The sequence below is a fragment of the Papio anubis genome, chromosome 10 (assembly GCF_008728515.1).
Source record: "Papio anubis isolate 15944 chromosome 10, Panubis1.0, whole genome shotgun sequence".
In the NCBI taxonomy this organism is placed as follows: Eukaryota; Metazoa; Chordata; class Mammalia; order Primates; family Cercopithecidae; genus Papio; species Papio anubis.
In genome coordinates this window covers 30,241,987-30,254,434 of record NC_044985.1, presented here as the reverse complement: position 1 = coordinate 30,254,434, position 12,448 = coordinate 30,241,987, and the positions used below count along the sequence as shown (strand labels likewise).

General features: G+C 32.5%; 1 long non-coding RNA gene across 1 annotated transcript in view; it reads left to right on the top strand.

Moving 5' to 3' along the window:
• The first annotated feature begins 3,969 nt into the window (after positions 1–3,969).
• The window catches only part of LOC103876222, a 39,737-nt gene continuing 31,258 nt past the window's right edge, over positions 3,970–12,448 (top strand). The window contains exon 1 of the long non-coding RNA XR_004176505.1: positions 3,970–5,153. This is a non-coding gene — a long non-coding RNA (uncharacterized LOC103876222). The remainder of the gene's footprint in view (positions 5,154–12,448) is intronic.

The window sequence follows — 12,448 nt, the reverse complement described above, 5'->3', positions numbered from 1 at the left end:
CATTAAATGTCAAGGTGGTTAGGTATGTTTTAATGGGAAGACAGGTTATCCAGATAATTTATCAATTGTTTTGGAAGTTCACCTATGGACATCACATAAGACAGAGATTTCACCGGTTTAGTTGTGAAGTGGTTGATTGAATATCTGTCACAGTTGAAAATCCCATACCTCTAAGCCATCAGATTAGTTCTCATAATGAGATACCAACTGTGGAAAATAATAACCATCATTCAAAAAACACCACTGAACCAGGGCAAAAAAACTAAGCATGATTAAAACATGGCACTTTTTTATGGTTAAATATATTCTTTGATTTACAAGCCAAAGAATTTTCTAGTAAGAACTATACCATGAAAAGTCGATGTTTAGACTATTCCATAAGGTGTATTTAAAGAATTTTTTTGCTAAAATGTAAACAATACCTTAAGATAATTGCAATATTCTAATTAGTCTTTCTCTTAAAAATGTCTACTAGAGAATAAATAATTTTAAAGGGGTTGTAGAGAAAGTGTTACAGTAATCATAGATTGAAAAAGTGCTGAAAGTATCACAGAGCCTCAATATTAAACTGAAACTTATGGCTCAACTAAATTTAAGCATCATCATGTATGAAAGAAACATCAGGGAGAACAAAGAGACCAATAAAAAGAAGTGGTAGTGATGTTAATAGGCAAAGTTAAGCTATAGATTGGACCAATCATTGAAGATAGAGTCAGGAAAAATGTGAATATTGTTAGAAATTAGAATTGAATCCTTTTTCTAATAAGCTGTTGATATTCTTGACGTAGAAGGGCTATCCACTGCTTCAAATATACTAATTCATGTTTAAATTAAACAACATAAATTATTTTTGTTTGGAAGGATGGGAGATTGAAGCTATAAAAAAATCATGTGTATATATATGTATGTATGTGTATATATATGTGTATGTGTGTATATATGTATATATATCTATGTATGTGTATATATATGTGTATATATATGTATGTATAGATGTACTTTGGTAACAGGAAAGCAGATGACATCTATGACATCGAAGCCGTTCAACATCTGATTCACTATTGTAAAATTCATATATAAAAAGACTGCGGTAAGTTGATCCAAAGGAGGGCCATTTTAACATTTGGTATTCATAAAATAAAAAAAAGGAAACAGATTAAATATTTACTTTAAAAGAAAGAGATTATGATATAATTACAAACTTTTTTATTTAAAGAGCTAACAGCATGCAAAAAAGAAACTTATAATTTATCCGAAATATATATATTCATATTTAACTACAAATTTAACTATATTTTGTCATACATATATATCCCACATATGTAGTTATGTAATGTGTGTGTGTGTGTGTATATATATTCTGTCTATTTTTATCTATTTTCTATATGTATATCTAATCTTATCTATCAATGTATATCAGTGGTTATGAGATTTCCAGATAAGAAAGTTTGATACCTCTAGATTTTGATTGTCTCATGTCCAAAATATGTCCTACATGATTTTCAAAGTATTTTTGTCTCTTGAAAACTCTTTAACTCTGACATTCTCTATCAGGCAGTTTCTATTGCAACAACTTTTAATGGTAATGTAGTCCTCACACATGAATTATATTTGATCATAGGAAGGAATTATATTGCTTAAATGAAGTGTTTTTGGACATAGTCAATCAACACCCATTTTATCATCCTGTTTTAATTACTACCCAGCACCTTGTTTTTGGTATAACATGTTATAAAATTAGATCAACATCATGAAAATCTAACTTTTGTCTGAATTTCTAATCTTTCATGTAACTCATAGTAATTTCAAGATGTGTAGTCATGTCTACCTCTGTACTGAAATATTTTTCTCAATACTTCTGTCTTGGATACTGCTTGTGTATGTGTGTGTGACATCCCACCTAAGTTTTCCACCTTTCTCATAGTGGTACTGATACAACACTTCCTGTTGAGTAAACTGGAGTCAGAATGCCCCAGCCTCTGGCTCTGCTCTGTTCTGCCTACACAAGGGAATCCTTCTTTTTGCTTCATTCCTCTTGTAGGCTCTCTGTCCCTCCTCACAAAGACAGATGTCTTCATCTTTTTTGGAGAGCCTCCTTCTGTTACAGACATTTGTGCTAATTTACTGCTATAAAAATCGAGAGAGGTTCTAGAAAGAATATAATAAAGTAAACAAAGTGTACAAATTTGATTTGGAGAAGGAATGTTAGTTAAATATCAGAATTATCATCTTAGAAAGGTTCTAAGTCTGATGTAACAAAAGCATTTACCCTGATCAATTGGTCACATATTATAATTATAACAATGCTTGATTTTATTTAGCTTTCTGCTTCTTCATGCTTTCAGTTTTCCTTCATTTTTTCTTTTCCTGTATCCCTCCTTCACTTCCACCTTCACTTCTTCTTTCTTTTAATTTCCTGTAAATCTGACATAAATTCAAAGAATTAATGTTATAATGGACTCTAGAAAAATAATATATAGTATCATTTCAAATATGCAAATTTACTACATTTGACAATACATTCATATTATGTGTAGTGTAAAATAAATTTTCTTCAGCACATGTCTGCTTTTATTTTACTTCTAACCTGAATAAACTTACAGTTTTAGATGTAAGTTAGCTCAGCAAATTTTGTATTGTTTTGTCAGTTATCCATCATATGGCTGAAGTTTATTCAGGTAGAAAAATGTGGCTTCCTACAACTGGTAATTAATTATAAAGGCAAGCTGTTGGAAATTTATTTGTATCTCATGACTAAAGTTAAATATTGGTTAGTCTGGGCGTCAATCTCATATTTCACTTGGATTAAGTAGCCTAGAAGATACTGTTTTTTGATAAAAGAAACATTTTAGAACACCAAAAGACCAGTCATGGTTTTTGGTTTCGAGAAAGGCATAGGTTTAGATTTTTATTCTAACAATATTATTGCTACTGATCCCGAAAGGACATCCAAGTCTTGGGACCTAAACATCATGTTAATTCTCACTGCTTACAGTTGCAGATTTCTTCATGAGTTTGCTTTGTTTTTCATCTTAAAAATCTCAAAACATTTTACTGAGGTGCAACGAAAAGTAAAAATAACTAAAATGATGAAAATAAAATAAATTAACAAAAAGTCTTTCAAAAGACAAGGTTGAAATTGAAGGGCACCACATGGTTCTGAAGTGATCTGGAAACAGAGGGGAGAGATGGAAGGTCATGCTTATTTTATCATGTTGGGATTGCAGTGAAAATATACAGAGCACAGTTCTCACATATTCACAATGAAAACCAATATTGTTTTATGCTAAAATCTTTCAGATTTTGCCAAAGACAAATGTCAACGTTTCAAAATATGTTGGCGATATACTAACGTGCTATTTTTTCTTCTAGGTATATTAGAAATATATATTATGTATATACATTTTTTCCTATATAAATTTCATGAATATTAACACCTAAATGCCTAAAAGTTAGTTGTATTACAAATAAATTATATACATTACAAATTATACAAATAAATATTATACATACAATTTGTAAAATGTTTTAAAATAATTTGTTATTATGTTATACTAAAGGAAATACATGATATTAAGGTTATTTTGAATCCTAATTTTTTGTATATTTGTATTTTTTCTCAAAATTCAAAGATTCAAATTACCTGAAAATTTTGAAAGATCAACTTATATTAATTTTCAAAATAAGTTCCCCAAAATATAACACTCTTCAAATATATTTTTTCACTTTCAGGAAGAAGTGACTTACTTTGTATTTCTCCGTTGTTGATATCATTTAAATATACATACAGTAATGCTGAGAGCTCATAATAAAGAATGTACTAACAATAGTAATAGTCATCTCTCAGATATTTTTATAAAACTTTTTTCCTTATTACAGTCTAATTTTTAAAATATCTAGCTTTTTTTGGTTAATCCCACCAATGTTTATATGAAATATTATGGATACTTTAATTTAGATATCTTATTAAAGGTTTTAGCACTGAGTAATTTGAAGCTATTAATACATCTATTTGGATAATCAATATATCCCCTTTCCCTCCTTTTAAAACTCTTCTCCATCAGAAGATGAAATTTTATCAATATTAAAACATCATTTATCTTATTTATCTAAAGGAAATGTGATAGGGAAAGCATCCACAGCAAATATAAAACAGCTCACCAGAATAAGTGATTTTCTTATTCCATGCTGTATCTTATAGACTTAATATGTTTGATAAGCTTTCATAAACTGATGACATTTTAATGATAGGTAGATGGATTATAATTTTAATTTTCCAAATCAAAAAATTCAGACGTGGTTATTTTTAATAAAGGTTTGATCAATTTGATTAAATTAACAAGCTATAAGCATTGGCTTATAATGCCATTCTTTTTGTTATTAAGATCTTACTTGAGTCCTAAAAATACTCATGGTATAAAAAAATAAGAACACTGTTTCTCCTGTGTCAACTGCCCTGCTAATTTCTCAGCTGTATGGTGGGAAACATGTTGAGAGAAAGTATTAAAATATATTAAAGCCACATGGGATTATTAAAAACTGGAATGAATCCTCTAAATCTTTGAGACAACTGTTCATCAGTTGCTTTTTTAAAAAAAGAAAAAAACCTCTATACTTTACTGGAAACCTATAATTCACAGCTGTTAGTTCAAGCAGTGTTCCTGGAGAATGGTCAGAGGAATATACTGGAACATTGGAAGGGGAAGAAATTAGCCAAATTCATCATTTCCTTTTAATTTTGCATTTTCATTCAATTAATTCCCCTTACTTGTCTAGCAAGACTGAACTCATCTTAGAAGTCTTAATTCCTTTTGGCTCAATGTAAATTATGATGCCTGAGAGTCTTTCCCAGGACTATGAATAATGGGGCCTATTTGGGGGAGCTGCTATCTGTTATTTTTGAATGGGAACAACAAAAGCGTTCATGCACTCAAAGAAAAGGTAGTGAGTGTTGAAAATAATCAATGACTTGTCTTTTATTTGCTCTAAATGACAAGCTTAACTATTGTCACAGAACTCACCAGTGGATTGTGGAAATCTCATTCTGTCATCATAAAGCCCTGACTACGGCAACATCTGTCTAAGGCTGGACAGAGCCTCAGTGACCCTGTGCTAACATTGGATCCCTGGTGGTCAGAAAGCAAGAAAGAAAGGTAAAAACAAAGAAACATGTAAACGACTTAAATGACAGAAAAGTACTCTCAGAAGGAAGCCTTTGTTCTTTCTTTCTTTTTGTTCACAGCTGTCAGAGGTAATTCTCTAGATATATCTTTGCTTTCATCAAGCAGAAATCAAAATAGAAGTTATATATTATACAAATAAAATTAGTGATAAACTCCACTTGTTAAAAACAGTTTACCCCATGTATTTTTGTTTTGTATTTGTTACCATTCTCCCCAATGGTCCCCTAACTGTGATATGTGTCACAATTTATTTTCTGTTTTGTTGAGTTTACACTATAGATTTGACAACATTATAGCATAAAGCAAATATTAACATATTGTTGAGGAAAACGACATTAAAGAGTGGACATTCTTTTTGCCTCATTTAAGATACGAGATATCTTATTTTATTTTATTTTCCCTCAGTGCCATATGGGGTTGGTATTGATATGTCACCAGGTTCTTTCATATCGAAGAAAGTGGCATCTCACCCAGCTCTTGCCATCATACATCCTTCCCAGAAACAGTATTAAACGTACAGATGTACTGGATTTGTCTGATTTATTTTCTATAAAACATACATTGATAGATAATAGATACACAGATAGATAATCGGTAAATATTAATGGAGAGATAGCTTTTTTCTTCCTTGGACACTGAAATCCCATTGTAGTACAGCTGTTTCAATGAAACAAGACATTATGAAAGAGAATGCAGAAAAAGTGTTACTTCCTCTACTTTAAACTTTCAAGTTGTACATTATCTATTCACATTTATCTCTGAATAAATGAATATACCTTTGTCAGGGAGTGGACAGTAGGATAATAACTAAGTTGTAAAGCCCAGTACACTTCTCTTGACACTCAAGCAAATCAATCACCTGAAGCACACTGAAGACAATGGATGATCTTTAAGATTTTCAGACAGGGTTTAAATGCATTAAAATGTGAAAAACATTTTTTTTTTTTTTTTTTTTTGCAAAACTATGGGAAATGTACCTTACAAATACAAACCAATTTGTGTAACATATTTACAAATTCTCAGACATCTAATTTTTTAGCTTTACAAATGTTAGAATGAGCAAAAATCTCTTATAAGCCTTTACTATCCTTTGAATGTTTTTTCAGTCTGCCTAAAAATATTCGGGAAAGTTCAAAAAACTTACATATGCAAGTTTTTAGTTCTACCCCTTCTGCCTCAAGTGCACAAAAACAAAGCAGTAATCTATCTAGTTTATTTCTTTGAAAATGGTGTTCTTAAAGTACATCTTGCAGATAGATTATCTATCCCTCACAGCAAAGCTTCACAATGGGAGTCTAATAATTGCTCCTTTTCTAATTTCACTAAATGAGTTATAATTATTTTATGTCTGTTTTATGGTTACTGAATAGTATTAACCTAAACTCTAATTATAATATAGCTTTCAAAGAAATGTATGGACACCAAATTGATGAACAGCCAGTTTATGTAGGAACATCCCATAAAGCAGATACACAGCTAATAGTTTTAGGAATAGCATGTTAAAATTCAGGAGCACAATTCATTTGTGAATGAAGCAGGGTATAAATTCATTGAGTTTATATCTTCTAAGATTAGATAGACAGGAATATGTGATTGTGATTAATACAAATCAAATAAATTTACAGTTAAGCACAAAATTGCTATTTTCCAATATGTTTGAAACCAATGATAGATACTTCAGTTCTGTAATATCCTTAAAATGGGAATATATAGTGCCCGTGGAGTCTCTTGGTCTTGTAACAATCTTCCCAAGGCAGATACTATATAAATAAAGCAGATTGTATTGTGAAGGCAGACAATTTGCCTAGAATGTTTTAATAGCTACTTTTTATGTTTAAATTCTCTGCTAATATTTTAATGAAAGAAAATGGATTAATCAATGAATTTATCATAAAGAGGGGAGAGCAGTGTTTGCTTTCAATTAAAAAAATCCTTTAAATCTAATTGCTGAAAATGCATTTTTGAATATTCTCATAAGTTATACATTAGAGAATATTCACACACAGATTAAGTGGATTCCTTATTAAAAAAATGCTTTATTAATCAGAAATAATTTTTTTTTTTTTTTTTTTTGAGACAAGAGTCTCAGCACTGGGCTGGAGTCTGGTGGCCGGATCCTGGCTCACTGCAGGCGCCCGCCTCCCCACTACGCCATTCTCCTGCCCTCAGCCTCTCAGTGGCTGGGACTGGCGCCTGCCACCTCGCCCAGCTAGTTTTTGTATTTTTTTTTAAAGTAGAGGCCAGGTTTTCACGGTTATGGGATGGTCTCGATCCTCCTGACTTTTAACGGTCCACCCACGTCTACATTTACTCCCAGTGCTGGGTTGGGGAAAGGCAGGCCACAGCCCATTTGAAGCCAGTACTGGAATTAAAATAAATGGGAATTGAAAACAATCATCCTTTACCAGTGAAATTCTTCTTGCTTGTCTTATAAATATGGACTCAGATGAACATGCTTAATCCAATATATCCTTCATCTTATTTCTCTAAATTTTGACTGGAAAACATTCATAACGTTAGAATCTATTTTCAATATTGAGAATAGCATATGAAGTTTTTAAAATGTTAAAATGTCCAAAATTTCCAAAACATCTAAGTAAAGTTATTGAAGACGCTAAACAAGTACTGGACACTTCATGTTTGCAGGAAGAGGAGGTATATATACACTCTGAAAGAAACAAACTGGGACACTACCCCTGAAAGTAAAACTTTTAATAAAAAGTTATAAGACACATTATAGTTATATTAATTTTGATTAAACATGTTAAAATGACTGCATTAACCATCTTGAGTGTTTGCCTGGTACTATCTGTAGATTCCTAATTTTACTTATCTTACTACAACCTGTGGAAAATTTACCACCAATTTTACCAACAATGGTAATATTAACAAGAGTGGCTATTATACTAGGAGTTTACAAAGAGTCAGTTAAGGGCATTTTAATGATTATATTATAAGGAACATAGTATGCTAAATATTACCAGTATCAATTATATGAATGAAAAACCTGGGGCTCAGAGAGGTTAAACAGCTTTTATATAATAGCTTAAGTGCTGGTGCTTATTATGAATTTTAGTATATTGTCTCCACTGTCAGCAGTTGAAATATTTTCATACAGATGACTACAAATTCACATCAGCTTTAATGTCTTCCTAATACTTTTAGTACTTTATATACTGTTAATTGTTTCCCAAAAGACTATTTTGAACTTAAATACAGTCTGTCAAATATTTGTCAAAGGCCTGGAGTATGCCAAGATAAGACATAATTCCTTACCCTCACAATGTTATCGGGCTAGTTGTAATGACTGGCATAAACATTTAATTTTCACATAATGTAAAAGTGCTGTGAAGAAGGTTTATAAAATGTGAACATATAGCACAATCTGTGGAGTCCAGAAAATATTGTCTATAACATATAATGTCTGAACTAAAATAAAGGGTTTAGTTCTTAATGATTGAAGACTTGTTCAAATTAAGAAAGATAAGAGGGTGGTTACAGGCAGACAGAATTTTAGGATAAAACCTCAGAATCTGTAGCTTGTCAAAGGTGAATAGAGATAAAGAATGGTGGTGTCTTTGTGTTGGCCTGTGTTTTTCTCCATTGATTGGGAAAGGAAACCTAGGAAGTAGGCAGGTGAAGTATGAGAACACTAGACAGCCAATGATCTGATTCCTTCACATTTACAACCCTATGCAACCTTCAAAATAGGCTCTCAATTTCCAGAATATGCAAATTTCCAGATTCTTTGTTGAATCAATTAATTTATTATAATGACTGTGACATCTGAATAACTGCTAAAACATAACGTATGGCTATGGTAGCTGCCAACCTCATATCTAATAGCATAGCCAGACATGCCTGGTGTTATTGCTGATGTACAAGTTGAATTTTAACTCATTTTCTCATTTTACTTTATCCTATTTCTTAAAGGCTAGACAAATGATTTAGTCTGTGACCTGTGAACCTCTTCTGCGGATTTCAATAAGACAAACAAATGCAGTTAAGTAGCACTATAAATGTTGGCTACTGGTTTGAAGACATAATTTGTTTTTGGCATAACCTTTTGACCTTTTTCAAGTTCACAAGGATTATCAAAGTTAGCTTATTTGAATGGCAAATATTTTCTTTAGTTAATAAATGCCCATTTCTCCCATCATATATTTTGTTAATAAGTAACTCATTTATATATAGTTAGGTTACTAAACAGCCTATTATTTTATAGAGAAATAATTTGATGAAGAGTTCTATAATATCAGCCCTTTACACTTCTTGCTTTTTTTCTAAGTTACAAAATAAGCTGGTTTATTTTCTCTTCACTAAATTGGCTATAAAACAACATCTGGGTCTCTTGAGTTTATCATTTTTGCTCCCTTTACACCAGTTGGGCATCCTTATAAATTCAAAATGGGCTTCTATCTGCTAAACGCTTTTTAACGTGTTTATTTTTTATTTTTACTCTGAATTCCAGTCCATAATGCACTCTTTTCTTATTATTGCTGTTTTAACAAAGCTGGATATACAGTATGAGAAATCATACTGTAGTTAAGCATTTGCTCAGCTGTAGTTCAAAAGATGAGCACTCTTGTCAAATGCGCTGTGACCTCTCAAAGAGAGGAGGCTTCATTCAACTGAGTCTTTGTTTCATCTACAGCAATGCATTGGGACAGAATTTATTTTTTTGGCACCATGTCCTAAAATTTTACAGTACAAAAATATTATATGACTATTTGGTGTTTAATACTGCAGTTACACGGAGGACTACAAGGAAGAGAAATCACATGAACCTGGGATGAGGATGTGGATATGCCACTATCTCATTATAAAACATTCTGCTATGTAAATTTCCCCTCCATTCTCTAAATATAGTCTTCATGTTTTGGTATTTTCATGAGGAGAATCAACAACTTTGTACAACATTGCCATCTAAAAATGGCAAACATAAATCGGACACATTATCTAAAATACAAATTTGCCTGGAAAATAGAATTATAAAGAGCAATTCTAAAAGGAGGCAGACATTTTCTGAATGGGAATTATATCCCATCCCAACTCAAGACTCCTACCAAATGGAGTTACCCATGCATCCTGTGAGAACACTGACTGACCTCTTTTCCCAAGATTAATATCCTTCTATAGGCAGGGAGATAGAAATTTCCTACCTGTAGATGACAAAGTTTGCTCATGTATTTTAGAATGCAGCCTGAGTTTAAACCTAGTGTTGAATAATGTATAGTATTCACTCAATTACCCAAAGATCCTACAATTAGCCCAAGAACATGGGTGGAGGCAGACATTTTTTTTTAATACTGCTTAAGAATCTGAAATCACTTCACATTTATTTAGGGGATCAAGTTTTCAGTCCACAAAAAAAAAAAAAAAAAAGCTAGAAGAGGGAACATGGTTTAATAAACTGAGCAGAGCTTCAGGTATCTAAGATGTACTACTTAGCTTAGCCTGGTGCTGCTCAATCTTTGTTAGTCAATTATGAATACTTTCCAGTATAGAAAATAGATAATTCTTTCCCTTTTTCTTCATATATTAAAGCTTCTAAGGAAGTTTAAAAGATATAATTGTGAACAATTTGAAGATTCAACTCAATCACACTGGTATAATCTTATAATCATATAAGAGGGAGGCTATTTATATAAACCACACATAATCTGTATGTTCACATAGTTACTAAAATTTATGGTCGCTTTTTGGCATTTTACATATCCCTATTTTTAAGAAAAGGTTTATCTTAATATTTGTTTGTGTATTTCTTTTCTTTAACGGCTCTGTTTTCTTCCTACTACTGAGTACAGAACAATCTGCTTCTTTAAGTATAGTTATGTTCAGGGTGCTGTAATTGTTAAGCTGGCAACAATCTTAAGCCAACCTCACCTCTGCCATTGAGTCTGTCTGTGACTGCGGAGAAATTAAACCATAATTTCTTGCCAATAAAGTTAGAGGAATACTATTTCATAGCACACACGATTGTTGCGGACATTAAACAAGGTAACAGATGTAGGCTGGATCATTGTGCTTAGTATATAGTAGATGCTCATTAGGTATTAACTAAAATGATTATCAGAATTGCCTAGAGGCTTCTAAACACCTGTTTCTTTAAAATCTTGGATCACATCCTACGTAGTTGAGGAAACTATCTCTATCAGTCATTGTGAGATCAGTGGTATCTTGAAACAATAGGTTTTAGTTGAGCTCTGAATTATTGTTTTTGGTGGTCCTTTTTAAAACCTAATACCTGAGTTTTTAAATGTCTTCATTCTTACCGTTTTCACCCAGTATGACTTTTCTGTCTATAACGCTTTCTGTCTATTCTCACCAATGTGAGGGTCTTAGGACACTAAATGAATATTCATAATTATGTGTTCTACTCTTCCTTGTGCTAATAATTAACTCATAAGAATTTATTACGTTTCTCTAGGCCTTAGGATTCAGCTCCATTATGGCAGGAATCTTTATTTGTTTTTTTCACTAACATACTTCAAGCCCTTAGCTCAGTGCATAATCATAGTAGCCACTCCGGGCCGGGCGCGGTGGCTCAAGCCTGTAATCCCAGCACTTTGGGAGGCCGAGACGGGTGGATCATGAGGTCAGGAGATCGAGACCATCCTGGCTAACACGGTGAAACCCCGTCTCTACTAAAAAATACAAAAAAAACTAGCCGGGTGAGGTGGCGGGCGCCTGTAGTCCCAGCTACTCGGGAGGTTGAGGCAGGAGAATGGCGTGGACCCGGGAGGCGGCGCTTGCAGTGAGCTGAGATCCGGCCACTGCACTCCAGCCTGGGAGACAGAGCGAGACTCCGTCTCAAAAAACAAAAACAAAAACAAAAACATAGTAGCCACTCCAAAATAAAAACTTGTTCAATAAATAAATGAAGAAATGAATGAGTTATACCAATATCGAATGATGAGGCAGCATCTGAAGTCTCCCTAATTCTAAAATTCTGAAGAATTCTTACTATTTGAAATCCCAGTGATTTCTACATTTCAAGCTTGATCAATGACTCATTTATAGAATTATATTTTGGCCTGTTCACAATATTTACGTTATTACTCTTTTCTGCTGTCAGCCTGATACTTTGGTTGTTGATTTATATCTCAAACTCACTTCCCTTACTTCTATTAATGGGTTATTGGTAGTGTCCCTTGTTTGTGTTTCGTTTCGTTTTTGTTTTTTGATATGCCTGAGGCTTTACAATTTAACTTTACCTAGAGTCCATCATTTAATTCCAGATACTATAAATCAGCCCTGTTCTT